This window comes from Fukomys damarensis, unplaced genomic scaffold, assembly GCF_012274545.1.
Source record: "Fukomys damarensis isolate Sample0158 unplaced genomic scaffold, DMR_v1.0_HiC HiC_scaffold_25, whole genome shotgun sequence".
Classification (NCBI taxonomy): domain Eukaryota; kingdom Metazoa; phylum Chordata; class Mammalia; order Rodentia; family Bathyergidae; genus Fukomys; species Fukomys damarensis.
This window is the reverse complement of record NW_022900937.1, coordinates 28,338,323-28,364,288: the sequence shown is the minus strand read 5'-3', so window position 1 is coordinate 28,364,288 and position 25,966 is coordinate 28,338,323. Positions and strand designations below refer to the sequence as shown.

The 25,966-nt window shown below is 48.5% G+C and overlaps 2 long non-coding RNA genes across 2 annotated transcripts; one reads left to right on the top strand and one right to left on the bottom strand.

Moving 5' to 3' along the window:
* The first annotated feature begins 216 nt into the window (after positions 1–216).
* LOC104865503 lies at positions 217–25,966 on the top strand. The gene is made up of 5 exons (XR_781172.1): positions 217–407; positions 15,258–15,337; positions 16,124–16,536; positions 21,674–21,781; positions 25,368–25,966. It is a non-coding gene; the product is annotated as an uncharacterized LOC104865503 (long non-coding RNA).
* LOC104865502 lies at positions 10,919–12,237 on the bottom strand. Its single transcript, XR_781171.2, has 4 exons — positions 11,941–12,237; positions 11,402–11,613; positions 11,145–11,206; positions 10,919–11,071 (listed from the first exon to the last, which is right to left on the bottom strand). It is a non-coding gene; the product is annotated as an uncharacterized LOC104865502 (long non-coding RNA).

Genomic DNA, 25,966 nt, shown 5'->3' with positions numbered 1-25,966 from the left:
GAAAAGATGACGGCTGCACTCAGGGTTTCCGTGTCTCCAACTGAGGATAAAGAACAACCAAAGTCAGGACAATGCTGGGTGTCCATAAAACCAAGCACTAGTCGTCACTAGTCGTAGTGGGACGAGCCAAGAAGCAGCTGGCGGACTTTGGCAGGTGCAGTCAGAGACAGACAGGACTGCATTCTGGGTTTCCCAGCTGGAGCAATGCCAGGGAGTGGCTGGCCCTTGTGCAGCCATGGGAGTGGGTGGCGGAGTTGAGACGGAAGGGAAGTCACTGTAACCGGAAGACCCTGCGCAGCTGAGTCAGCGGGTGAAGGCTGTCCTGGAGCGAACAGCAACCCTGAGACGTGGGAGTTAGGATCTTCGGGGCAGGACGGTGTTCAGGATGGGGAGCAGCTGCTGAGGATGTGAGTCCATTGGCCCTCAGGTCTGGGGAAGAAGCGGGATGTGAGCATGAGTGTGCAGGAGAGGGATTCAGCCCCCTTGCCGTGGTAACTTGGCAACGAGTTATTCTTCTCTGGCTCCTAGAATGGCTGTGTAAAGCCCGATTCTTTCCAGAGACCCTGACTATGGTGCTGGGCTGGTCGGTCCCATGCTAAGCAGGGACAGTCCCTGAAGGTGGAAATCCACCCAGCAATGGAGCCCTTGGGCGGTCAGGTAACCACTGGCCCCGGGACAGCCAGGACTGAGCAAGCGAGGCCATCACGGGCAGAAGATCACTGTGTGGTAGTCATGGACAGAGTTTTGCTTGCAGGCAGAATGAGTGTGGCCATTGAGAACATTTCAGGGACCTGGGGCTGCTGCAAAGAGCCTGGAGCTGGTTGAGGCCTTCAGGAGGTGGTTCTGTGCTGTCCATGGCTGGGCGGGCAGGCTCTGGCCCGAGCCTGACCAATGGGCAGGTGCTGACCCGCAGCCTGTCGCTCACAAATGGGTTTAAAGTTCAGGTAATAACTGGGTGGAGGCTGTTTGTCTCGGACCGATACACAGGACGAAAAGAGGCTGCACTTTTCCCTACAAGGCAGCCAATGTGGACAAATATTAGCTTTTGGAAACAAGGGGGAAGTTATTCCTTCTCCCAGCAGCACTTTCCAAGCCATCAATCTTCCAGGATTTCTATTGCTTTAATCACCAAGGTTGTTTATTTGCATCAGTTTCTGAGAGAATGGTGTGCCCTTGGCCTTTTATCTGCTGTCCCTCCATGGGGATGGAGGCCTGCGAGGGGGCTCAGGGCTACTCAGAGAGGCTCTGGGAAGTGCACAGGAAGCTGCGTTTCTCCTCCCCACTGGCCGAGTCCAGGCTGTAATGTGAAAGTTGGGCTTCTGGTCAGGTCTGCACCGTTTGAGCAGGGTTTTGTTCAAGGCAAACCCACACACAAAAGCGGTTTAACTGGCTTGGAACAAAGGCCCGCCTGCCTGGAGAAGCGGTGGCTACTGGTGTCCTGAGCCAGGCCTGTGACAATGGATGAGGGGCCACACGGAATAACAGGCTGTCCTCTTGCCGGGAGGCACGGAGGGGAACGGGGCTAAGCATGACTCAGGGGGCTGGAAGCAAGCACTAACTCTGCTCGGGGGAGTGGAAATGGAAGGAGAAAGAGGAGGGACAGGGATGTGGGGGCCTGTGGGCAGGGCTTGTGTGAACAATACAAACACACACATGCCACACAACATAGACACGCACACACCACTCACATCACATGCACAACCGTGCAACATACGACACATAGAACACCACGCAACACACACGAACACATGTGCTCATGCCACACCGCAATGCATGCATGCAAGCACACAACACATACACAGCATAGAACACATGATGCATTGCCGTATAACACATGTACAACACACGTGTGCACAGCACAGTGCACACACACACGTGTCCACACACTAATCAGGCACAGCGCAGCAAGCTCATCCTCACACCCTCTCCGCACCGTGGCTCCTCGCAGCGCCCTCCCCAGCACCCCGCTGCCCGATTGCACGGCACGTCCAGGCCGAGCTGTCTGCCCCCTCCGCACTCTCTGCCTGGCCTTTCTGACCTTCCATGGGTCCCTGGTTCTGAGGGAGAGGCGCTGATATGCGTGGCTCTGCTGTTTCTCACCGCGCACAGGAGTAGGGCCGGGCACGACGCACGACGTCCTCCCAGGCGTCTCTCTCACTTGTGTTTGCGCTGCCTGCCTCAGCTGTCTGCGCGGCTCTCGGGAGAGCCAGGTCAGCAGTGATCTGCACGCCTCCCCAACAAGGATGCCTGCACACTTGTTCACACACCTGACACACACACATCTCAGGGACACCTACACACCGCCCACACTCCGCAGCACAGGGCTTACTGTGCACACACGCGCACTTCCAGCCCCCACTCTGCAGGTTTGCGTGGACACTCAGGTGGGCACGCAGCCCCCGAAGCGGGCGTCATCCTCCCTGCTCACTGGCACACGTGGAAAGACCCGCAGGGCCACACAAGGCGGTGGCTCAGACCTGAGAGGGGAAGGCAGTGCTGCCAGGTGCAGGGCAAAGCAGGCGGGGGCAGCTTGTCCCAGACCTGGGTGCAGCAGAGCACAAGGGACACCTGTCCTGCAATGGGTCTGAGAGGGAGGCGTGCCAGGCACTTCAGCAAGAATCTCTTTGTCCTGGGCCTCTGAGATTAATGGAAAGTGAGTAAGGGAAAATGGGCACAGAAGTGCTTGATGCCATCAAAGCTGAGGGTATGATGGGCCTATCAGTGTACGCCTGCAATCCTAGTACTCTGGGAAGCTGAGGCAGGAGGATCACAAGTTTGAGCACAGCTTGAGCAACTTAATCACTCAAAAAGGGGCATGGGGTGGCTACAGAGCTTGGGGTGAAGGCCTTGAGTTGTTAAATCCCTAGTAGAAAAACAAAAAGCTGGCAACCTATTGTTACATTTGTGGTCATTTTGACCACCACTGCATGCAAGAGTTGGTGTGAACATTGGTCCCTGACTTTCCGACAGTGTTTGCAGCGTAATCAGTTTCGTTTTCCGGGTTCTTTGGAGTCCCTGGGCAAAGGAGTGAGATGACTGGAAGGGAATACGCAGACAGTCAGAGCAGGTTTTGGGGTGGAGCCTGCCCAGCCTTCAGGGCCAGGCGCTGAGGAATGGACAGCTGGTGGCCGGCAGCCCAGGCTTCTCTTGCGGGGCCTTCTCTGCAGAGCAGATCTGCACAGTTGCTGGTCTGCCCACCCCATCTCATCCCTAGCACCTAGCGGGGTACCAGTGGGAACAGGTGAACAAATGTGCCTGGAAATTCTAGCAGGTCTTTGCAGACCCAAGCCGATGGCCTCCTCCTGTGCAGAAGCTGCCTGAGCCCCTGGGGCCCCGACACCCTGTTGGGCACCAGGCATGGGTGGGGCAGTGAGTCTGATTCCCCCGCTGGGCTCCGAGTATGTTAGCCGCAGCGTTTTGCACGGTGCCTGGGGTATGTGCAGTCTTTTTCCAGGTCACTTAACTGCTGCTTCTGCCAGTCCTGTCTCAGTGCGGACACCCTGTGGCAAAGGAGCGCCGCAGGGAGCCTGGTGTTGGAACTGTGTGTTGCGGGAGTGATGTGCAAAGACACTGCGGGGCTCCAAAGAAGACAGGTCACACCCACTGCAGGACACAGGATGTCTGCAGACGCTTCCCCTGCTGCACAGCGTACAGTGAACACAACTCGCACGCAGCACACGCCACATGCACACCCACACCACATAACACTTGTGCAACACACTCGCTCCCCCGCCCGTGGGGAGGTTGGGGAGGGATAGATGGAGCGCTTTCCATCTTTAACCTTGGGAGGCTGTGGCTCGGCAGTGTTTGACCTTCAGACGAATCGTGGCCTTGTGAGGTGTTGTGGAGGCCCCAGAAGTTGGCGTGTGTCCACTCGGGTTTCCCTCGGAGTACAGGTCTGCTTGAGACGGACCGGACACTTCTTCTTTGGGTGTGTAGCCCTCGTTTGAGCGGCCTCTGTCTCCCGGAAGCCCACGCAGCCCCGTGCACACAGCGCTGTCACAGCCCACCTCGCACTCCGTTCGAGACGTGCCCTTTGTGCCTGGCGCCTGCAGCCACCCACGCAATCTCTTCCTGTCCCTCCAGTCTCGGTCTGCACAGGTGCTTTAGAAGGGGTGAAGTGGGCCGAAGGTGTGGTGGAGCTTCCTGGAGGAGCGGGCGTCAGAGGTCCCCCAGCCCCGCTTCCTAATTGTTTTCTGTAGTAAAAAGATGAAGGTTCTGAGAGAAGCAGTATTTGCAAAGCAGTCTCCCCATCCAGATGCGCACAGCATGGAGCACAGAGAGGGTTCGATTCTCTTATTTTGGTGAGAGTTGAAACAGGTATTAAAAAATAGTGAACAGTCTTACAGTAAAATCTGACCGCTTAGGAGGGAGAGGGGAGGAGCGGGGATGAAAAAGAATTAAGATGTGCTGTGTACATGTGCCAAGACCCTGTAAGGAATGGAATCATTATGCACTGCAAACACGTACTATTACAAAATTTAAAATAGAATGTGTTCTATTGATTTTTATTTGAAGAGCTTTTAAAACAGAAATATGCTCCCACCACGTGAAGACTAAATTACTACTTTTTTAAGTCTTATTTTTATGCTTTCTTGGACATACAGGGGGTTACTCCCTACATGACCATTTTTCCAGCAGTTTCTCGATTGCATAGTGTGCATTTGTCTTGAATTGTTAACAAATCCAGCGTGATTCAGCCAGTAAAATACCAGCACCCTGGCCTGATTACTGCTGTTTTCCTCTGGCCGCACAGGTGACCGCAGGGCCATTGTCCAGGAGGTCACAGGCCACAGGCAGTGGTCAGTGAAGGACAGGGTCAGTGGTGAGTAGTGCGGTGTGGAAGGGAGCAGCAGTGCTCTTCCATTCGGGACTTCAAATCACAGCCACACGAGATCCGACGTGGGCTTCTCTGAACTTCGCTGAGCCTGCTTCCTAACCTGTAAGATGGGAATTCTACAATCTGAACGGGCATGATCACACGGAGGCTTAAAGACACAGCGTCTGGGATGTGCCCAGCATCCTACCCGGTCCACAGGAGATGTGAAACCGTATCATCTGTTAGCACTGATATTATTTCAAGGGTGACCAAAATATACAGTGAATGTTTAAATTTAAAAAGTGATTACAGTAAAAAGTCCCATTGCCATGATTCCTCCTCAAAATACTCCTCTTCATTTCGAGCATACTTGTCCCATCGTCCTCGCCACTGTCTGCAGCAGCTCTGGGGTCCTCTTTTCAGTGTCTTCCCAGGTGTGATAAAAAATAGTGACTCCTGCCGAGCGCCATCCAGTGGGAAGGCGGGCTCTAAAGACGCGACGCTGTGTCCTCGTCCACCTCAGTCGCCGGATGTGGCATCAGGTGACTTCCTGCTCTTTGCCAAAGTCACAGGGACCAAGAAAGGGAGATATTTTGAATCCATTCAGGACATCGAGGCAGCCAGGACAGCGATGGGATGAGTGTGGGTGAAGAGAGGGAAGGATTTTGACTGACATTAACACCAAGGTGTCTTTTATTATACTAAAATTTTTAAAACTTAAGCATTCACCATATGTGTGATCACACTTTATACTTGAGTGAAGAAAAGCATTAGAAGTTCATATAACATTGGGTTCCTATGATTTACAAAAAAATGAAAACATACAATGAAGAGAGGAGCTATTTTATCCATTCTGCCTTAATTTAATTCACCGTGGATTTTTACTGTTTCTTGGTATGATATTAAAGTCACATTATCACACTCAATTTATATAAGGGTTGCTTCCATTTTTATAAGTAGACTGAGTAGGTCGAGATTTCAAAGTGTAAGCCAGACATAAGTTTTATGAATCAGACATAAGGTTATAGGTCTGTGTCCACGCATGGAGGTGGAGGTGTTTATAGAAATGCTACATGCCAGTGGTGAAGGACTTTTTAGAGCTTTCAATGATACACACAGCTTGCTGCAGCATGCAGGCCATAGGCTCCCCACCACTGCTGTGTAATCGATGCATATCTGTAAATATGCGTAATATAATGACTATTTTTGACCTCATGACCTGCAGATATTGTATATACTTACATAACGGCTCAGCATGTGCCCGTTTACTTTGTGTGCCCCCTGGACATCCGGTGCTCATTGGGTCTAATGTAATGAAAGCCTTATATTATACACAGACCTTAATAAATATGCAACATGCATGTTCTCTGTGGCTATAAATATCAGCACATGCTTGTTCCATGCTAATCCCAGTTTTGAATTACACTGCAATGCCCATGTGTTCGGTGAGTCTCCCTTGGAGTAAACCAGGGCCCCCAATTCCCATGTGCCGGGCGCGAGCACGCCTGCCGACAGGTAGGAGTAGAGAGGCAGAGCCCCTGGCATGGGCTCCATGGAAGGGACCATGTTGGCTCATGTTGATCCCATGTAGGCCTTGCTTGAGAGCCTGGGATCAGCTCCTGCAGCCCCAAGAGCTGGGATTGCAGAAGCCCTCAGCACAGCTGAGTGCAGAACCCGCCAGCTGAGCTCCATGCTGGGAAGCTGCCATGTTTATTGGACAAAAGTCTCTCTTCCTGCAATTCCCCTTCATTTCCTTCCCCTCCCTCTTTCCCAGGGAGACTGGAAGGGCCCTCACCTTTCTTATACTCAGCCAGGCCCAGCAGGCGCCATAAAGATAAGCTCAGCTCTTCAAAGCAGTGGGACCCTGACAATTGCCCTGACAACGATTTTCCTGTGCTTACAGAGAGGAAGGTTGGGAAGCTGCAGGCTGTTGCCGGGTGGGACTGGAGGCAGGAAAAAGGGGGAATGCACTGCTCGCTGGTAATAAAGCACTTCCGGTGAAAGCCAGGTGAAGTGCTGCAGAGCTCACTGACAAGGGTGCCATGGGGGTTGAATCGCATGCTCCTGAGAACTTAATGCTGAGGAAATTGCAGCCCTTTGGTACGTGGTGGAATCAAAAAGTATTGGGAATATTTACATTTTTTTAAAAAAAGCATTTGTGACAATGAAAGACAGAAATACGGATCCCTTGATTCTCCCCTCACTCTGCACGCACTCCTCCCACCGTCCTCGCCACTTCCTGCAGCAGCTCTGGGGCCCTCTTTCCTGAGGGTCTTAATGAGGTGTGATAGAAAGTTCAGTGAGTGCTGCTGCCCAGTGCCATCCATGGAAAGGCAGTCTCGACGCTGTGTGTATACCGTGTGTACACAAACCCTGATGCAAACCCATTCTCACAGGTGTGGACACTGAGGATTTGAGAGTTTAACTTACCAACTATGAAACCAGGTTTCACATCTGAGCTTAGTTCTCCAGCACCCCTGGTTCCCACCATGGTAAAAACATCACTTCTGTCATAGAAAGATTGACTTTATTTATTGATTGATTTATTGTCTGTTTTTTTGGAGACAGGGCCTCACTATGTAGTTGAGACTGACCTGGAACTCACTATGTTGCCCAGGCTGGTCTCGAACTCACAGTGATCCTGCCTCAGCCTCCCGAGTGCTGGGATGACAGGCGTGTGCCACCACGCCCGGCTGAAAGATTGACTTTAAAATGACCAGCCAGGGCCGGGGATTTAGCTCAGCGGTTCAGTGGCCTGCCTTGCAAGCACAAGGACCCGAGTTCAATCCGCGGTACCAAAAAAATTAAAAATAAATAAATAAAATGACCAGCCATTGGCATTTTTCTGCCAGTACTGTTCGCAATCATTTGCTTTTAGCTGACAGATTATGGAGATGTGTGTGCTTGGTGTGGAGAGAGGAAGACTCCAAGAAGGCTTTGTTGTTCTTTAAGAGCTTTCTGATTCTGCCTGCTGATAATTACAGCTCATTCTGTACCAGTACAGATCGTCATCGGAATAATGCAATGCTTTATCAAACTGATGCTGCTTGTGATCCCGCTATGCCCAGGAACCAAATGTGAAGCGACTCTAAAGCACCCTCCTCTCCATGCAGCTTCCGGGGAAGCGGGGCCCATTGTTGGTGACTCTGTGGCTCCAGACACATTTGGTTTGCAGGCAGAGAGAGCGCTGCTGGCTTCCTGGGCACTGTGACGCGTGCTTCCTGGCTCTCAGGGACATCTGCAACCCGGTCCTCAGCTGCTGGGGTGCAGTGTATCTTCTTCCCTTCTGGCCTCTGCCCCCAAATCATGCCTGCTGGCGTCCCTAGGGCTCACACATCCGCGTGTCACTGTCACGCGGGAATGGGTCTCTCTCTTGGTCCTCATCGACGCTGCCCTTGGGAGGAAGGCCATATGAACCCACGGATCCGATGTCCGTCCCTGTGTCTGCCAGAGTGGCAGAGTGAGGCTGAGTCTGTGAAACCACGAAGCTGGCCTGTAGACATCTGGACCCCCCCAAGTTAGAATGGGAGTAGCATTTCCAAGGGGGGCCAGAGAGAGGCCAAGGATAGCTGCCCACTCTGTATGGTCATTCAGCTCGTACTTTATCACACACAAAAAGCTTTTGTGGCTGTCAATCTCCTCACACCAACCCTGTCAGCTGCGCAGGGCAGAAATTATTATCCTCACTTGACAGATGGGGACACCAGTGTCAAAGAGGATAAGCCGGGCCAGAGGTCACACAGCTAATACGTGGTTCCGTCAGGCTTCCAATGCTGATCTGCAGTCAGATTTCCTAGTGTGAGCAGAACGCGAAGTCCTCCTGGATTTCCTGGCAGATGTATCTGAGCTTTGTGCAATGTCAGTCCTAGGTGTGTTCTGGTGTGCAGTTGCCCCAAATACTGGGCACTGTGGTGCAGCTCTCGGTCAGCACGCTGGTTGGGTTCCTGAGAAACACTCCCATTGGATCCCCAGGAAACATGGTTTCCCCATCAAGCGAGGTAGCCGGTATTTTGTAACTCTGTGGCAACGTTAGGTGGTGTGTGGCCAGAAAAGAAGACATTGGCTGGATTCTTCCAAGCCACCTGCTTTATCACTGTGGGAAATTCTACACCATCCATCATGGGTGCAAGTCAAAGTGCTTGGTTTGTTTGTTTGTTTTCCTATTGAGTTTCTTTCTAAAGTCCAGATAGAATCAGGATTCCAGTAACATTTATTCTTCCATCCATCTGGTCACCTGTCCACTCCTCTATCCAAACACCCTGCCACAGATGCATTCATCCATTAGGCCACCTATTCACCCCAAAGTCCATCGACCATGCCCAACCGTGGGCTGACCACCAAAGGACAGAGACAGAGTACAAGGCCTTTCATCATCGTGTACTCAGTCAAGGTTGAGAGACATCGTTTCCTAACAAATCGCTCTAAGGCAAAAGACCACCTGCAATTCTTAGAGCAGTGACATAAATATTCATTGCACAGTGGGTTACAGAATGTTTCTCGACCAGCAAGACCTATTGCTTGATTATAATTAGATGTAGCGTCAATATATATTTTTTTAAAAAGATACCAACAGAAGAATCATGGGCACAGAAGATCAGGATTAGGAGTCAGGATTAAGTGTCAGAATCCTAACACTGTCCAGGGAATTTGCACATAGGTGCCCCTTCTCTCCTGGAGTTCAGCAAGGTGCCTACTTTACATCATTCTACTTATGCTAACCAAGCATTGGTGGGCTGAATTTCAGTTCTTAGGTACCAGGGCTCTAATGGGAGGCAGAGGCTTAGAGTTTGTGAGGGTTTTCAAGTGCTTTAGTGCCTGCACATGAATATCGCATTATCAATGTGTTCACATTCTGATTTATTTATAATCTTTTGTACTTTTAGTTAGCCCGACTGCTACTGAGAAATTTTCAGAGACAGCTATACTTTTGCTGTAAGAGATCAGGTTTTCTTGTGAATAATTGTAATTATGTCCATTCTCATGAACTACTTTCTGTGTTTTGATTTTCTCAATCATTTCTTCCCATCCAACTGAAAGCTCAGTAAATGGTTTCTTGTGTGTACCTGGACTTGGGAAGAGGTAGATCATGCACACTCCTTGCTACCCGACTTGGTGCGGAGGATGGAGAAAAGATTCAAGATTTGGTTTGCTTATCCTTTTGCTTCCTTCTCATGGGATTGGTAGGAAAAGCCGAGCTTCTTCCACACCCAAGGGATCTGTTTTTCCTGCTGGGCTCTGGGTGGAGGTGACAAGGTTTGTGGCAACAGGCAGCTTGCAGTTGAGCTGCGGTGGAGATGGGTGGAGAAAGAGGCTCCTCAAGAGGGGCTTGGGGACAACACCTGGGTAGCTTGGCATTTATTCCCAACTGACACTGGGACCCTGATGTTCTCCTGGGGGCTACAGCTTGGGGAGCAGGCCCAGGACCTCTGGGGCTCAGGCAGTGTGTGTCTGCACCTCTCAGCGGTGCAGGCTGTGCTCCTCATTGGAGGTGGAGCAAGTCACTTTGGATGTGGTCAGCTGCTAGGGTCGGCCGGAACAGAGCCAGAGCATCTGCCCCTGGTGGTCCAAAAGCAAGAATCATTGGCCTATTTAAAAAAAAAAATTCCTCCTGAAATCTGAATGACTGTAGGTGGTTTATTTGAGGCCCTATACTTAGAGCCTGTTCTGGGGCAATGGAAACATTATGTCTTCTCTTTCCTTTCTTCTTTTCTTTCTTTCTTTCTTTCTTTCTTTCTTTCTTTCTTTCTTTCTTTCTTTCTTTTTCTTTCTTTCTTTCTTTCTTTCTTTCTTTCTTTCTTTCTTTCTTTCTTTCTCTCTTTTTTTGGTACCAGGAATAAACTCAGGTGTTTTGTTGTTGTTGTTGTTGTTGTTGTTGTTTTGAGACAGGGTCTCCTTATGTAGTCCAGGCTGGATTTGAGCTCACTGTGTAGAACTAGCTGGTCTCAAACTTGAGGCAATTTTCCTGCCTCAGCCTCCTGGGTGCTGGGATTATAAATGTACACCACCTTACAAGGTAAGCATTGCATCTCGAGGGCCTCTGAGAGGAGGTGAGGAGAGAGACTGCAGGCTGCTCTAAATCCAACCAGTGGAAATCGAGGGGCAAGGACGAATGTGCAACATTCCTCCATTGTAGGACATTTTTATTAATGCTCAGAATTTTCTAGAGGAGAGAACTTCAAGAGGATATGGCCCTGGCTCCAAAGACCTGTGTGGCAAATCTGGTTCCTCATCCCACATCTTCCTTCTGCAGTTCTGAGAAAACCCAGTGTGTTAGAATTTGTAAACTAAAGACAACGACACAGAGGAGGTGAATCTTAGTCCTCACCACATCCTCCACAAGGCAGGCGATCAGGGCATGGGCAGACCGGCTGGTAAATAGGATGTGACCTGTCAAATTACAAAGAGCTGGAATGAAGACGGGAAACAGGATGTAACCTGATCCGAATGGAGACTGGTCGACAGGACGTGACCTGTCAGTCATGGCCAGGATGTTAGGCTTAACCCCACCCCTAACCCCAATCTGATCTGGAACAGGGGCCGATCAACAGGATGGACAACAGAAGGGGTTTCTCTGAGGCCTACCTCTGTGACTTGTAGAGCCCATGTCCTCTGTGTGTCTTCACATGGTCTCTGCTCTGTGTGCAGGTATGCTGATCCTCTCTCCATGCAGGGAGGATCAGGGTACACCTAAATCACCTTACTTTATTTTATATTTACTTTTACATTTTTGCACATCTTTGTAGTTCCAGGAATGGTAATATCCAACATTTTACTTCTTCTAATGACTAAGAGTGCTTGAGAAGGGAGAAAATAGATTTTACCTACTTTGCTTCTCTCTTCTTAAAATTTTTCATCGGTATACCTTTGTAATACATAATAAATGCAGGGCCAGGGATTTAGCTCAGTGGTGCTGCTGCCTGCCTTGCAAGTGCAACGTCCCAAGTTCGATCCCCAGAACCAATAAATAAAAAAATTAATTAATTAAATATAAATGCATTCATCATGGGGGATAGGTATGTATGCATAACACATCTTACTTATCTTTATTTCTCCCTCCCCGCTCCTCCTTCTTGTCTTCCCCACTCTCAGAGCCTCTTCCCATTTCCACAAAGTCTGCCTACCTGTTTCCTGCCACTTCTCATTCCTTTGGCTTTATAGATGATTTATACATTGGGTTTCCCATATAAGAGAAACTGTGTGATATTTAACATCCCGTGTCTGATTTATTTTACTTAGCATTATGGCTAGCGGCCTCCCTAAAGACCCTACCTCTAGATGCAGCCACATTCTGAAGTGCTGCAGGCTAGAACTTCAACAGAGAGAGAGGATTCAGCCCATAACAGTGCTAAACAAAATTTACAGTATTGAAAATATCTAAACAACATGGCTGTCATGATTGGGATGCAGTTTGTCTCCCCAAAGAGTCACGGTGCTTAAGGCTTGGTTGCTGATAGGCACTGGGGGAAGGAAACGGATCACAATGTACTGATGGGATCATAATTCGATGGCATCATTGGGAGGAGCAGGAAACAGAAGATGGGGCCCAGCTGTAAGTAGTGGATCAAGAGAGCAGGGCCTTGGGGGCTATATCTTGACCCTGGCCCCTTCCTCTCTGGCTCTTTTATTCCATCTCTGCTTCCTGGCTGCCATGAGGTGAGCAACCTTCCTCTGCTGTGCCCTTTCCCCATGGTGTTTCTGCCCCTCATTGGCTGAGAGTCGTGGAGCTGGCTGACCCTGGTCTGAAATATCTGAAAGTGTGATTTACAATAACTCTTTCCTCCTGTAAGTTATGGCAGGCATTTTGCCACAGTGACGTAAAGCTGACTGATACAACACTTAAGGGAATTCTGGGAGGCTCAGTGGGGATCACTCATTGATTTTGTCAATCTCAATCATCAAATGCTTTCAAATGCCTCTATTTTAGACACTTCGGGCACTTTAGACAAGACAGCAGTGAGGTGACCTGGTGGCCATTCCTTCTTCCACTCATGGGGCAGCTTCGGGGAGTCATCAGGCTATTCCTGGAGTCACACGAGGGATTTGAAATTGTGTCTCTCCAGCCAACCGCCTACTCAGAAAGAAAGCAAACGAAAACAGCTCTGATTTCATGGCCATCTCGCTGTGTTCCTTCCCCACTCGCCCAGCTTTTTCTCACATTGAAATTATTAAAGTGACAAGGGGGGCAGGTGGGTTGGACACGCATACTATTGCTTTCAGAAAATGAGGCTCCCTTGGGCAGTGCTTTCTTACAGTCTCAGCCGGGGGAAAGAGCCCCTAGCCAGAGGGAATCAAATACTTTTCAAATGCCTCATTAAAATAAAAAGGTGATTCTTGCATTGGTACTATGATAAAGACTACAAAGCAGAGCTATGAAAACTCCCCAGTTTACCCTTCTGAATAGGCCTCTGCGCCGGCAGCAGAATGAATTAGCAGCCACCCCATTATCTGCCACCGTTAGAAAGCACAACCCAGGCTTTGATCTGCCAGCGTCAAGGAAACTGATAAAAACTCGTTCTGTTTCTAAGCTTTCCAGGCCTGAATTTCTCCTTTCCCTTCAGCGCGCTATAAATGGCCCTCTGAAGTGGCTGAACATTCTTTCACAGTCTTGTTTCCAATCTATTCATAACCACGGTTATCAATTATTATACCAGCTGGAATTTCTGAGGGCCAGGAGGCTGTCAGGAGCTCTAATTGTGGTTCAGGGATAAAAGCAAAAACCCACAAATTTTAACCAATCATAATTAACTTATTCTCTGAGTGCAAGGAAAAAAAAAGAACACTCCCCCAAAACAAAACCCTTAAAACCAGAGCCTACCAATCCCTCCTCTGGCCTCTCCTGAAAGCCGCTGGGAAGAGGGAGGGGGTGCTTTTGTTACCGGGGTGGCCCCATTGGGAAGGAGCTAGGCCAAGTGACAGATACAGAAGTTCTCAAATCATTGGGGCCTTTTTTCCCCTAAAATCTTTAAAATCCCTCATTTTTCAGAGTAGGGTGATGTTTTCCAAGATCCCCATAGAGCTTTGAATAAAGAGGCATCCATTTCTTATCGAACCCGAACATCTGATTGAGTGGCCCCAAACATTTCATTACAAAGAAGTTTGGTGGCAGCTATCACATTATAAAGGATGCACATGGGACCTGGTAGTGATCCCCAGGGTCACTGGAGGGCCAAGGTTGAGGCCAGGCAGCAAGGAGAGCTAGGAGAGGCCCCAACCCAGCCTAGCACTTAGTAGGGCACCTTGTTTTGCCCCTTCTTCCTCTGTCCAGAGCCAGATGTCTCCAAGGCTCCTGGCCAGTGGCGCAGGAACTGAATGGAAGGCACATGATGTCATGCAGAAAGCGTGGCGCTGCGACATGACCGGCCTTGTGTCCAGACCCTCTGAGAGGCAGTGTCTCCCTTGGACGAAAGTGGTAGCATGTCTGCTTCTCAGTCTGCTGCAGGGCTGGGATGAGAGCTCTCAGCAAAGGGGCTGCCACAAGGTGTGTGCTGAGTAGATGCTTGGCGTGGTCCCCGAGAGCACTCTGGGCCGTATGGTCCCAATAGATGTCATTTCTGGGAAGAGGCTGCAAAGATCGCCTCTTCTTCTCTAGCTTTATGTAACATTTTCGCAGAATCTTTTGTGATCCTTGTCAGCCTTACAGACCCGAGGAAGGGTTAGCACCTTCTTATAGCAGAGAAGCTAGGGAGATGTACTGCAAGGGCAGGCTTACCAGAAAGCTTTTCGGGCAACAAGGTGTTACAAGCAAATGATTAAGCAATGCCATCATTTCCATAGATATCTGACTACAGGAAGTGATGCTACGTCTCCCTGAAAATAAGTCCAAGCCAGAAAACAATCAGCCTTGAAAACTAGAGATCAAAATCTCCAGCCCCATCAGCCCATCCTGGCCCCGCTGCCTCAAAGAGCTGCCACTGAGCCAGAGAACAGAGACAGCAGGAGAGGCGAGGGCAGGCCATTGGGGCTGGCACTTCGATCTTTAGTTTTCTGGGTTGCTTATTTTCTAGCTACATCTTATTTTTGAGAAAGAGGGTGTTTGTATTTTGTGTCCCTGGCATCTAGCACTACAAAAAGAACTTAAGACAATCTCATCATGGTGTTCTTCCATTCTGTTATCTAAAAACCCAGGTAAATTTAAAACATTTGTTGATGTAACTGGTGACATAATTGCAGGACTTTGAAGCTTTGATTTATAAAAGGCGCATGCATTCTCCTGGTAGTTTTGTTCATAACAGCAAGTCAGAAGCGTGTCCTGAAATTCTTTCACAAGAAGGTTTTCCTTGAAGCCTTTCCATACCTCGGAGGAGAACTGTGTTAAAGACATGTGCTTGGCCAAGTGTCAGTCACAGATGAACCAGTGAAAGTCATTATCATTAGCTGTCCCCAAGGGAGGCCCTGAAACTGTAACTGCTAAACACAATAAGGCTGATGTCATTTGCAGGTTGCATCCTAACCCTAACTTGTGGGCATGCTGTGGGGACTGCTAGCCCTGAGAACTGTTCGAGCTGGGAAGAAAGTGATGTAAGTGATACGAAGACCCTGACAGCCTCAGCCCTGAATTGATAGACGTTCTTCAACCACTCTGATATGAGCTGTCAATGCAGCTCCACCCCAATCACCATGGAAGCCGCCGGGCATTGTGGGAAATTCTGCGAGCTATTTGCTGAGCAAAAGTTGTCCCTGTCCAAGGGAACAACACAGATGATGCCTGACCCTGTGCTGTGGCATAGGAGTGAGATTCAGCTCTTGGACTTCAGGTGCTGGGTGAAGCAGGGTGTAGGGGTGCTGGTGAAGATGTCAGAGTCCCCAAAGAGCCTGGAAACCCTGTGTGTGGCAGCACCGACATGGTCAGGAATTGGTCTCGGGATTGAGGGGAGGGAAGGCAGGGCTTTTGGATGCCAGTTGATTTCAGCATCAAGCTGGAATTTCTGTGCCAAACATCGATCAGGAAGATTCATCAGTGCCCAGAGAAGGCCCTTGAACAAGGGGCTCACAGGACTTCAAGCTGGGGTGCAGAGCTAGGGTTTGGCCACAGGAGGAACTGACTTGAGACCACCTGGTTAGGGCCCCAGTAGTAAGGAGACCAGGGGCTACAATGAGGGAAGAGGGAGGCTGTGGCCTTCAGTCAGAGCAGGAGTCTGGTGATGAATTCCTCCCCAGTGGAATCAATAAGAGGGGCAGCAAACATTTCTACAACCCACTGACAAGCCTGAGATCAGCTGCATGCAATTTGCTCCTATAAAGTGATACCAGAACCAACAATAATCCATTCTGAGTAACTTTTTACTTGGCTTCTCTCCTTTAAAGGACAAGGCTCAGCAGAAGAAGATGTGCTCTACAGAATGAAGTGGTGTGGTGGAGAAGGGACAGGTGGTCATAACTGTGAGACTCACACACTGCTTTTCATCCTCATCCATGAGCTAATCTGCCCTCACCACGAGTCTGTGAGGTATGCAAGGATTATATTTCTTCTTGTTATATCCATGAGGAACCTGAGAGATTTCTGGAAAGCCTGGGATAAGCAACTAATGTGTCAAAGGACTGCTAAATCCAGTCTTGACTCTAGCTCCGTCATATGCCACTGCCTCAGCCAGAAGAACACACCACCTTCGGAGATGCTGTGGGCATGGCCACCAGTCCTCCCTCTTCCCTTTCTTCATCATTACTGTCATCCTCCTCATCCCACCATCATCACCATTGTCATCTGCTTCATCCTAAAGGTAAATTCACTGCTTGGCCATAACTGGCATCTCTCCTCTCAGTTTTACCTCCATCAGTAGGTACCATGTGCGCTTAATGGATGTACCTTGAGATCATAATGCTAAGTGAAATAAATCAGATACAGAAGGTGAAATATCATACAGCTTCTCTTACATGAGAAATTCCAATTATAAGTAATTTAAAGAGCAAAGTTAAAAAATGACAGCAAACAGGGAAGTAGACCCATAGGGGAAGGGGATCTAAGGATGGAGTAAAAGGGAAGGGGAAATAAGGAGGACTAAGATACAATGGGTACCAACTCCCCATGATGAATATATTCATGATTTGTTGAAAACATGTACTAATAAAAAGGTTTAAAAATTGAATTCGGTTTTATTCACTTACTAGTAAATGATTTTTATTCAATAATAGAAGGTGATTTTGCAGTGCTGTGTCTTATATCAAGCTGTCCCCCCGAAAGCCTCCTGTGCTCATAGGTGGGGCTTTCAGGAGTGACTGGCTCATGGGTGTGTGATAGTGGATCAGTCCATTGATTTATTTAGCATAGTTCTGGGTGTAGGTGATGGATTTACTGAAGAGGGAAGACCCATCCTGGATGTGGGTGGCACCAACCAATAGGATTGTACAATGGATGGAATAAAAAGGGAGAGGAAGACTCACTGCTTCCTTCTTCCATGCTGCCCTGCTTTGGAGCCAGCCAACTAAGGACTAAAACCTCTACAAACTGTGAGTGCAAATAATCCTCTCTTCCTTAAATTTGTGGATGTTGGGTATTTTGTTGCACCAATGAGAAAAGCAACTAAAATATGTAGTATAGAAATGGTTATCAACATTTCATCCAGATTGGTATCTTCTCTTTCGTCTCTATCAGGGGGCAGCAGGAATGGCCTAATTTTATCTGAGAAACTGGGGGAAATGAGTCTGGGAGGGCACGAATCATAGTGATTTCATTTTCCCTATCAATAAACAGTCCCTACTATACTACACTACTACTATACAATACACAGTGACTTTACAAGATACTGAACAGAACACCTCCTATGCCTGTGCAGGCCTGGACTGGATGGTGGTCCAACAGAGGTGAGTAGGTTTCATTCCTTGCTCAAGGAGTCTGGTTAATGCTATACTTCATTGACTATAAAGAGGTGAATTCTCAGCTCTTCCAACTCCAAAGTTTATGAAACTATTTCATCGTGAGCTCCGTCTTCTAACTCATTCATGCACCATGCTTGAATTTAAAGGACAAGGACAGATGTTAGAATACTCTCCCATGAATCAACTCTAGGCCAAAGGTCAACGAATCTTGACGCAAACCAAACATCACATTTGTGACAAGCTGGATTTGAACCTAATCTTGCCTGCCTCATGCATGTTGCCTGTAACTACTTCAGCACTTCATCAGAAGCGCTAAGCAGTTGCAGAAGGAAGAACTCAGCAGAGCCTACAACAGTACTGGCTACTCTTGGAGGGAGTTACTCAGCCCTAAACTATAGACAGGGCCTTGGAAGCTTTTATTCTAAATGAACTGCAGTGCCTCTATCTAAAGCCATGTCTTCCACTTTTGTGCCAGATTCTCCTTTTCCTCCTTTCTCTCTTCTTCCTCCTCTTCTTCCTCTTTCTCTTCATCCTCCTCCTCCTCACCCCCTCCTCTCTCTCCTGTCCTCATCCTTCTCCTCTTCCATCTCCACTTTTTTTTTCTTCTTCTTTCTCCTCCTCTTCTTTTTCTCCGCTCTCTTTCTCTTCCTCCTGTTCCTTTGCCTCTTCTCTCTCTTTTCCCCTCCTCTTTCTTTTTTGTCTTCTTCCCTTTTCTTTTGAGATAGGGTCTTCCCAGGCTGGCCTTGAACTTGTGATTCTCCTGCCTCAGCCTCCTGAGTCCTGGGGTGCCAGGTGTGCACCATGGTCCTGGCTCTTATTCTCCTCCACCTGGCTTGTAGAATCATCTTCTTCCACGTCTATCTTCCTACCACCCTGTACCCTCCCTGCCCTTCCTCAGTGTCTTCTGTTGAGGTCCCCACTTCTCCTGCAGTCTGACCTTGGGAAAGCCCAGGGCACAGTCCTTGGTCCTCCCCCTCTGTCCTCTCTCCCCTCACTTCTCTCTGGCTCCTGGTCTTGTCTTAGTCAGCATGGGTTGCTGGAACAAATGCGCATAACAACATTTACTTCTCAGGGTGCTAATGTGGTTAGATCTTTCCGTACCCTACACACCTGTTCCACCACCTTGCCCATGACTCCCTGGTTTCCTAACTGGTCTCTTTGCCGCTACACTTTCTCCTCCCAGCCTAACCCATATCCTTAGTCTATTCTTCAGAGAGGAGTCAATAGTTACTCTGTTTAAAAGCAGTCAGATTAGCCAGATGCCCAGTACATGGGAGGCTGAGGCAGGAGGATCAAGAGTTTGAAGCCGATCTGGGCTACATAGTGAGTTCAAGGCACTACATAGCAAGACCCTGTCCAAAACAACCTGTCAGATTATTTCTGACCTCATCAGATTATTTCCCTCCTTTCTTAGTCCTCTTCACTGGTTCCCTACTTTATTCAGAATAAAATCCAAACCCTCAAAGGGGCAACCCTGTGTGGCTTGGTTTTCAAGGAAGTGGTCCTACTTTTTCCCTTGCACCCGTCACTCACCCTGCTCCTGCTGCCCTGTCCTCCTTCAATGCCTCGAGTGTACCAGGCATCTTGATGTCACAGACCTCTGCACTGATTGTCCCCAATGTCTGAGACTTGCTTCCAGTAGCTGTACAGCCTCCGCTAGGAAATCGCCTGTGCAATGCAGGGTGTTTGCTTACTTGCAGTTGCAAACTGTCTCTCCCACATTGGTCCCCTTCCAACTCCCGCCTTGGCACACACCCGCTTCAAGCAGTGTCTCCCTCCCCTTATTTATGATCTCTATTATTGACTGCTCATTTCCCTTTCCTACAAGCAGGATCTGCTAGGACAGGAATCATGGTCTCCTCCGCTCCCTGATTTCTCTATGAGCCGTAGACGAAGCCAGTGCACGCAACAAACATTTGTCCAGTTAATGAATCTCTAAGTCTGAGGCAGGGATCCTTTCAGAGAATGGATGGCGCGCTCTACTCCTACAAAGAAAACACTGGCGGGGTAAGATAGGGTTGGGAGCTGTCAGGAAGAGGAGGTCAGTTCGACCCAGCGTTCTGGCTTCCGGGCTCCAAACCGAGCTCAGTGGTTCCCAGGACAGGCGCTCTGTGGGACTCAGTGCAGGGAGGCCTGCATGGCCTAGATAAGGGCGTCATGCGCCCTGCCATGGCTCTCTGAGTGCAGGACTATTTTTACCTAACAGAGGGAAGCTAATCTCACAGACGTGATGTAAAGGCCTGAAACGTGCCATCTCGGGAGGCCGGCGAACTCTGCCCGCACCCAGGCACCTGTCAGTCCCAGAAGGTGCCGAGAGTCCAGGAAGGAATGTGCATTCTGTCCCTTTGTGCTCCCATGGTGCCCCAGGGCAATGCAGGGAGCTCTTCTGGGGGCCACAGGCTCAGACCTCGAGTCACTGCAGGGCTGGGGTTATTCTCTGTCACGTGTGAAGGCCCCTACCCGGAGCAGGTCGCTTAATCACTAGGCACCCGATTCCTTTCCCGAACAGCGGGGATAAAGGGTGTCTACTTGTTCATGGTGGAGTTTAGGTCAAAAGAATAGCTGAATGCTTTTGTGCATTTTACTGCTTCTCACTACATAGTACTGGCTGGCCTTGAACTCGCTGTGTAGCCCAGGCTGGCCTCACGCTCTCGGCGATCCTCCTACCTCGGCCTCCTGAGTGCTGGCGTCACAGGCGTGCGCCATCACGCCTGGCGGCTTTCGCCCATTTTAGAGTACAACGTAAATTCTAGTATGCGCAAAGCTGAAAACGAGGGACTAATGATAACCTGTGGAACACTGACGTGCTACAATCTGATGATCAAGAGCCAGTCGCTGACGCTCTGCATTCCACCCAGCCTGTGCTCAGCACTGTGGGGATCAGGAGGTCCTGGAAATATCTTCTTTCTCAAGGAGTGACCTGCTTTGGGACGTACTTGGGGTCACGGAGCAAGGCCGGACACCATCCCCAAAGTCCCAAGGGGATTTGGCTCTGAGGTGATAAGCACTGACTTACCGCTGTGCTGTGGGTCCCCTGAGATACATTACTTTAGCCAGGAGTGGAGGCGCTGAGGCAGGAGGATCGCTGTGAGCTCAAGGCCAGCCTGGGCTACGCAGTGAGTTCAAGGTCAGCCTGAACTGCACAGTGAGACCCTGTCTCAATAAATGAATAAAAAGACACACTGCTTCGTGAGTTACAGCACCTGGGAAGTATTCACAGGCCTAGTCTGGAGGCGAGGAGTCGTAAGGGCTGATGGGTATAGAGGTTTTCCTGTACTGTGCATAATTACTGCGAGGCAGAAGCAAGCTCTGAGCTTTGCTGGTCCCCAGTCCCAGGGTTCTCTTCCACACCCCACCTGTACGCACACATCATTCTTCACTCATGGCAGCGTGGAGTCTGCCAAGAGGCCTCACGGGTACTGAGAACCTCCCATCCACACACACGTGCTATTGCGTTAACATCTGCTCCAGTGGGCTGGAGTTCGGCGTCCTTCAGAATTCACGTGTTGTGATCTTATACCTCCATATTGCAAGGCAGCCTCGGAGGTGATGGGATGCAGAGCCGTTGAATGTGGCTGGTGCCCTTACACAAAAGACCCTAGGGAACTCTCCTCTCCATATCTTTTTCCTTTTTCAGAGGATTTGTTTTGACTGACAGTCATGTCAAAAGAATGAAGCTCTGGGTGTGGTGGTGCGTGTCTGTAATCCCAGCACTCTGGGAGGCTGAGGCAGGAGGATCGAAAGTTCCAGTCCAGTCTGGGTGATTTAGTGGCTCAGTGAGACCCTGTCTCAAAATAAAAATTAAAAAGGACTGGGAATGTAGCTCAGTACAAAGGCTTGGGTTCAATCCCCAGTAGCAGGAGGGGGGAAAAAAAGAACAAGACAATGAAGATGTTGAATTAGAAGAACTTTAAGTTTTTCCAGCTGTTTTTTATATTAAATGTGTGTGAACATTGTGCTGTAGGTCAATATTTTTATTCTTTAAGCTTCTGCTTTTATCTTCTATTTATTTATTCAATATTTGTAAACATCTGTGTCCAGGTACTGCCGGGAATAGGTAAATGGCATCGAACAACAGAACAAAGTGGGCTCCCTCTGGAATGCGAATGGGAAACTCAGTACAATCAGCACAGCAGGTAATAAATTCAGGTAAGACGTCAGAGGAGACAAAGATTCTTTATAAGAAAGGACGGTCAGGGAAGGCCTCTGTGAAGTGAAAATATTTAAGTAGAGATTTGAATGAAGACATTTTTCACAAAGAAACTCTTTGTTCTCCAAGTTACCATGAGGCAGTGCTGGTCCTCTAGTTTTATGACAAAATCTGCACTCTAGGCTGAAAGGATCATAGTAGTAACCCTGCCATGTGGACACCTTACTGTGGTATGGCGATGTGAATATTTTCACATGGCCCAAGGCACTGTGTTGCACTGCGGGACATTTAAAATTTTGACATGCCTGCAATCCCAGCACTCTAGGAGGCTGAGGCAGGAGGCTAGAATGTTTGAGTCCTGCCTGGGCAACTTAGTGAACTAGTGAGACCCTGTCTTAAAATTAAAAAAAAAACAGGCAGGGTTGGGGTGGGGAGAAGGATTGGAACATAGCCCAGGGAGAAGGCCCTGGGTCCAATACCCAGCACCAGTAAAAGTTAAGCTCAAGTATGTCCTCTTTTAACATTCATTGGAACTAATTGTTGTTCCTGTGAATAGAAATGGCCAGTTGTTCACCAAATCCTTTATGTTCACCTTCCTGGACCACAGTGAGACTACACTTCCCAGGATACTTTGCAGCTAGGTGTGGACTTGTTATAGCCTGAGTTATAGCTGAGGAAATCTAGGCCAAGCCAAACCTCTGCTAGGCCCGGCCTATAAAGTCCTCTAGTGTGAGCGACCTCCCACTTATCCCTCTCTGTCAAGCCAACGCAGATGACAGTGAGGCTTTTGTGATGGCAGGGCCACAATTTGGAAGGAGTTCTGGGTCCCAGAATGAGCAAGGAAGGAGAGAACCATGGGTATTTATTCACTTTCCCAGGACTGCCAACTAGAAAAAGCCTTTGATTTTTGTTGCTCCAACACCTGTAAGAGTTTAATTCCTTAGCCGTGTTAAGCTAATGTGTGTTGGGTTTAATTCTATAGGAGCAAATCTACCATAACTAATGTGCCCCGGGACAGAACTATATATCAGTCATGGGTGTCCATGACTTTTCACACCTGTGTATCATACTGCAGTTATCATATCTGCAGACCTAGACTTATCCAGACTGAATTATGTAAAATCCATGTCCTCCCAAAAGACACAGTGAATGAAAATATAAGCACACGTTTAACATTTTCTTGCATCCCTATTTGCAACCTGGTGCACAAGTTGGCACATGGGAGAGTAACACAGTGGCCTTATAGTTGTGCTCACTTGGGAGATCCTTTGGCGTACATGGGCTTCATAACCTCCATAGATGGAGAGTGGTATTACTCGGCACATGTCTTGCCCGTGGACATTTAGGGACCAATGTCTGTGCATGGGTGTGCACATCACAGAGAGGCCCCCAACATTCTACCATGGGACATCCTATCTTGCCCCTACCAAGGGACAAGTTACATTGTTCCTGGCCAAGCAAAGGTGGGAAAAGAGTAGTAGAGACCATCTTCCCTACCTGTTTTATTTCTGTGGGGATTGGAATCATAAGGCTCCAATTAAAGATCATTTAGAAAGGGTGCTGGAGGTCAAACAAATTACTCCTGGCCCTACGGTCCTCACAAGGCCCATTCGTTCAGCCTGTAATGTTGGGTAATGCCTTCTTTCTGGAGGGGATGGTGGCGTAAACCTGAGCTCTGATGTGGAGACCATTCTTGTTTTCAAGCACCTATTGCCACCTGCCAGACACAGGGCTATGCCCTCTATCCTCCGTTATGACTTAGACCTAGATGACTCCCACAAAGCTTCAAGCATTCAAAGGTCGGACCTTTGGAAGGTAGTTGATGGGGGCACTAAAGCTGACTTACTACTAGGTGGGGGGTTCTGATTGGAAAAGGTCGGTCACTAGGGGCATGGCCTGGAAGGGTTTATCTTCCTCTCTGGCTCCTCCCTTCTCTCTCCGCTTCCTGTCTGCCATGATGTGAGCAACTGCCTTCCACCAGGCCCTTCCACCGTGTTCTTTCTGTCTTGGAGCCAGCTGGCTGTGGACTGAATCCTCTAAAAACTGTGAGCCAAAATTTTAAAACCTCTCCTCTTTAAGTTGTGAGTATCAAGTATTGTATCCTAGTGGCAGGATCCTAGTCACACTCTGAGCTGATTGTTCTGGAAGTGGTGAGCAGCATGTAACAGTAGGTGCAAGGCACAATTAGAGAGTCATGAATCTAGATATTTCTGGATGTTTCCTCTTTTTTATAAATTGTTTCTGGGCATTGACTCAGTTGTAGTTTTGTTGAGATTATCCTCTGGAGGGGTATGGTGATGATTATTTATTGCTTATATTCAGTACCTTTCCAAAAAGATCTGGGGTAGTTTACAAAGGTGCAAAAAGATGGAAAGAAAAATAGAAAAAGAAAGATAAAACACCAGTAAAGGCACCTGTTACTGTCGTGCAGCAAGACTTGCAAGGTGAAAATCTTGCTCACACCCACTTGCATACTCTAATGTTCTGCCTATCCACATGTATTGATCTGCAGTGTCAACTCTGAATTTCCCAGAAGCCAAGGTGAGGGGAAGGAGGATCAGTTACCAAACTCGATCACACAGAATAAAAGCACATCAGCTCTCCAAGAGAGCGCCAGTTCCCAGAAATGAGACACTGTGAAATTTCTCCCCTGAGGTCCCATAAAGACAATCGTGGTACTGTTCTGAACTGAGTCCTCCATGACACTTTTACAGATGTGTGATAACAAGAGTGTAAAATCTCTCAGTATCAGCCGCTGCTGGAAAGCCAAAGTGCTCCTGGCCGTGAAATGCAGGGCAGCGTGATACTGTGCATAAACACAGCTTCCTAATGGGACAATGCTGTGATAATTTAGTGGAGGAGACAGTTTATCTCACAACAAAATTTGCATGTTTCATTTCCATAAATGAGCTACCTAAGTCCTAGAGAACAAAGAAATTGAGGTTATGCCCCAGCCCCTGATCTGAAGGTCCCAGAGTGTGGTACTTGCTTATGATGTCAGTTTCTCTCCTTCTTCCCTCTTCTGTAAATTCCAAGTTTCTAGAGATTTGTTTCTTCCCTGTTTTCCTCAATGCCTGCCATCAGGAGAGAGTACCAATCAGTCGAGAGTTAAAAATCTGTGACTTCCTCCTCCTTGAGAGAGTTCTTTTTTTTTTCAGCTTTAATTGAGTTTATTGGTACATTTTAGGGATACAGTACAGTTGCATTCATTGTTGGGATCTTGTACCTCTACATGACAAGTCTTGATTCTCATTTTTTCCCCTTACCCCTGCCCTCCCTTCACCCCCTCCTCCCCTCCCCATCTAAAAACACTTTTTTTCCAGCTTTTCGTCATCTCACATTTTTTTCTTTTCCCTCATAACCCTTCCCCTACCCATCCCACCTTCCCTACACCTTTAGCTCCTTTCTTCCCATTTCTAAATGTCAGTAATCTTATTAGGATCTTATGTATTATTGCAGATTATTCACACCAGAGAAACTATTCGGTATTTACACATGTGTGGAGAGAGCAGTTCTTGAAATCATTTAAAAACTCCTGCTTTAAAGAACCCCATAACATAAACTTTTATAATCTCACATTTGCAGGGAATTGAACCCTTGGGAAACTAGAAGAAATCGCATTGACCACAGGCTGGGCAGAGAAGGCTGAGAAGCCCAAATTGGAGCAACAAATGCTTTGCCATCTGAAGAGGGTGACACAGCCATCTTGAAGAGGGGAGTGCTGTGCTCTCCCTTCGAGCTGCATATGAGGGTCTAGTCACAGAAGAAGAGCTGAGCCTGAAAACTCCACACCACCCTTCTAGTGATGCTTTTTCCTGATAGAGCCCACTTTAAAAAGATGATCGTTTTGGAAACAGTGATCTTCTCCGTCTAGTTCATTTGAAGCCTCTGCCCGAGCCGAGAGATTTTGATGCCAGAAACAAATGCCAAATGGCAGAAGGGAATGGACCGCAGAGCTGCCTCTCGAGCGGTGTAGATATCTGAAGTGAAGCACTGTGGGTGCAGACTGGGACAGAGAAGAGGCCAGAGATCGGTGACCTGACAAGGGCTTCCGTCTGCGCCCCGGTGGTGACACCTTGATTTAGGACCTGGAGAAGGCATCCTTTACACGAAAAACAGTATCTCTGCTAGCTGCTGAGTGCGAATGTACTCAGTGGTGAGATGCTATAGGCGTTCTTCCCAAA